Source organism: Protobothrops mucrosquamatus, unplaced genomic scaffold (assembly GCF_001527695.2).
Source record: "Protobothrops mucrosquamatus isolate PMUCROS unplaced genomic scaffold, P.Mucros_1.0 scaffold2377, whole genome shotgun sequence".
NCBI classification, from domain to species: Eukaryota; Metazoa; Chordata; class Lepidosauria; order Squamata; family Viperidae; genus Protobothrops; species Protobothrops mucrosquamatus.
Genome location: NW_015388452.1, coordinates 30,987 through 34,619, shown reverse-complemented (window position 1 = coordinate 34,619; position 3,633 = coordinate 30,987). Strand labels below are relative to the sequence as shown.

The 3,633-nt window shown below is 48.1% G+C and overlaps 1 pseudogene; it reads right to left on the bottom strand.

Moving 5' to 3' along the window:
- The window catches only part of LOC107295528, a 6,263-nt pseudogene extending 4,228 nt beyond the window's left edge, over window positions 1-2,035 (bottom strand).
- Between the last annotated feature and the right edge of the window lie 1,598 nt (window positions 2,036-3,633).

Sequence of the window (3,633 nt, the reverse complement as noted above, 5' to 3'; positions counted from 1 at the left end):
CTGCGGCGGGGGGGCGCGGTCCGGAAGTCCATCCTTAGGAGCGAATGGTCTGACCATGACAAGGGCTCAACAACTATTTCCCCTACTGTCAGATCATTCTGCCACTGGCCAGAGACAAAAATTAGATCCAGCGTGTGTCCACCCGTGTGGGTGGGGGCATTAATTAATTGGGTCAAGTCCAAGGCCGTCATGGAAGCCAGGAACTCCTGAGCCGCCGCCGACGTCTCGCCCACTGATGGCAGGTTGAAATCCCCCAAGACCATAAGTCTGGGGGTCCCAACTGCCACCCCGGCTATCACGTCGGCCAGCTCAGGCAGGGCTGTTGATACATAGCAGGGAGCCAGGTATATAATCAACAAGCCCACTTGCACCCCTTGCCCCCACTTCACAAAGAGCGACTCCACGCCGTCTATCTGAGGCACAGTGGTCTCCCTTGGACAAAGGCTCTCCCTTATAATGACATTTATAGTCCGCGCAGATTCGGACTTCCCCATTAGCCTTTAAAGGCGTTGCAATGGGGGTTTCCCATGGACTTGATTCCACAGGTTCCAAGATGCCCTGCTGGAGCAGCTTGTCCAGCTCAGCATCAATCTTGCCCTTGAGGGCGAAGGGCACCCTCCTAGGCTTAATCCTAACGTGTGATGTTTGGGTCTAACCGCAGGGCAATGGGAGGCCCCTTGTATGAACCAAGCTCTGAACTAAACACATCCACAAACTCTCTGCAGACCTCTACAATTCCTGGAATTTGCAGACTATGTAGGCCAGTTACCTGGATTCCCAGGGCCTCGAACCAATCAAGTCCAATTAGACTCGTACGATCACCCCCAACAACCACCACATCTAATAGGCCTTGGAAAGCCTTACGCTGCACTTTGAGCGTGGCTTCTCCAAGTACATTAACCCTTGAACTTTGAAAGTCAGTAAGAATTAAGTTTGATGGCCTGAGTTTGACTCGAAGGCCACTACTGCTGAAAATCCTTTTAAAGGTATTGTGTGAAATGATCGATAGAACGGACCTGGTGTCCAGCTCCATCGATAAGGGAACCCCTTGTAACTTCACATCAATGCGAAGTTTCTGTTTAAGGAGCTTGTGTGTCCCTGTCCACAAAATGCTTCAATGTGACATGCAGAAACCCACCCTGTGTTGGCTGGGGACCCTGGTACCTTTCTGAAGGAATTCTTCCAGAGGTTGCACCTGCTGGCGACCCAAACAAATGGTGGCAATGTGGCCTTGCTTACCACATGCCCGGCAAATGGTGGAACGGAACCAGCAGTCCGTGCGCTTGTGGCGTCCTCCGCAACCGAGACACTGGAGGGCTGCTGGGGCCTTGTCTGGTTTCTCTCGCGGCCTTCTTACCGCAGGCTGGTGAAGTCTGTCCACCTCCTCTTCAGGATCCAGGTCTGAAACTTCTTGAGCGACCTCTTGATAGACGGTTGCGATGGCTGGAGCATTTCTGGTGAGCCACAAGGCCTTCACAGCGCCGCCTGCTGCTTCTTCAGCTGCAACTTTGCGCAAGACATCTTGGAAGGTGACTTCAGCTTTAGCAAAGATTTTTTGTTGCAGCTCTCTGCTTCTAAGGCCGCAGATGAAGCGGTCTCATAAGCATTCTTCCAGGTCCTTGAATTCACAAGGCCTGGCAGCTTGTCTCAAGACAGCGATGAATTCTGCAGCAGACTCACCCGGCTTCTGGTCCCTCTGCTCAAAAGCATGCCTCCACGCAATTACAGACAGTTTGGGATGGAAGTGATCCTTCAGCATGTTCTTTAAGTCTGTGTAGGTGACAGACTCCGGCGGTGCAGGGGCTACCCAATTTTCAGCCATGTCTAAGGTGTCCTGACTGCAGACGCACAGCAGGGTTGCCGCTTTCAGGCCGTCTTCCTGGACCTGGTTAACCCTTAGGTAATTTTCTACCCAGGCCACATAGGAGTTCCAGCGCTCCGGGTGAGAAACGTTGAATTCTGACAAATGTCCTATCTTCGACATCTTCAGCTTCGGAATGCCTCGCTGCAAGCCTTCGTTGGGGAAAGGGCCCATTTGCCAAGCTCTCCTCCAGCAATGCTGTACTGGCAGGTGAGTGCAGAGCTGGATGCCGACTTCCCAGGCTTCAGGCTCTTCAGATGAGGCTTACCCTCTTCTTATTGCCTTCTTCCTTGCAGCGATCCCACCTTCGTCGCCACTTTTATGTTTTGGAATTCGTGGCATTGAAGCAAGAGACATGTTGTAATCAAGTATTTCTTTATTTGTTCCTCAACTCAACTCAACTAAGCAAGCAGGCATGCAGGCCTTTTATAGTCTCCCAAACCCCAGGCAGTCCAGCCAATAGGGAAGAACCTTTTTCGTGCCTTGCGCATGCACAAGCATCCGGCGCTAGCCAGTCTGGTCCCAGGCAGCTTTTCGGTTGCCCGGGACCGTTTGCAACATTTCTGGGCCTGCTGAAATGCTTCAGCAGGCCCAGGACCCAACACTTATCATCATGGGGGATTGAAATGCTAAAGTAGGAAGCTAAAAGATAACTGGAATAACCGGCAAGTTTGGCCTTGAAGTACAAAATGAAGCAGGGCACAGGCTGATAGAATTTTGTCAAGAGAATACGATGGTCATAGCAAACACTCTTTTCCAACAACCCAAGAGATGGGTCTACACATGGACATCACCAGATGGTCAACTCAGAAATCAGATTGACCATGTGCTCTGCAGCCAAAGATGGAGAAGCTCTATACAGTGAGTAAAAACAAGACCAGGAGCTGACTGTGGCTCAGATCATGAGCTTCTCGTTACAAAATTTGGGCTTAAATTGAAGAAAGTAGGGAAAAACACTAGGCCACTCAGGTATGAACTAAATCATATCCTGATGAATATACAGTAGAGGTGACAAATAGATTTAAGGAATTAGATCTGATAGACAGAGTGCCTGAAGAACTATGGATGGAGGTTTGCAACATTGTACAAGAGGTAGCAACTAAAACCATCCCAAAGTAAAAGAAATGCAAGAAAGCAAAATGGCTGTCTGAGGAAGCTTTGCAAATAGCTGCGGAAAGAAGGGAAGCGAAAGGCAAGGGAGAAAGAGAAAGATACACCCAATTGAATGCAGAATTCCAGAGAATAGCTAGAAGAGATAAGAATGCCCTCTTAAATGAACAGTGCAAAGAAATAGAAGAAAACAATAGAATAGGGAGAACCAGAGATCTCTTCAAGAAAATTGGAGATATGAAGGGAACGTTTCATGCAAAGAAGGGCATGATAAAGGACCAAAATGGCAGGGACCTAACAGAGGCAGAAGAGATTAAGAAGAGGTGGCAAAATTGTTAGAGAATTTTAATTTCTCTGTTGGTAAAAATAAATCAGAAGCTCTCACAGTTGACTGCATTTAGCTGATTCAAATAAACTCTTTATATTCATATAAAAATATTTACAATACCATATATTCTTCTTTATAGCAACATAGCATAAATGAAGACTTCTTACAGCAGAGACAGACCTGAGACCTGAAACTGAAACCCAGCTTCTAACTCAATAACCTTTTGCACAGACTCAGTAGCACTTTCTTCACATTGGCTGACTGAGTTACCACATGACTCTTCCTGCTCATGAATATTCCAACACTCCTCCCTTCATGACAGGAAGAGACATCA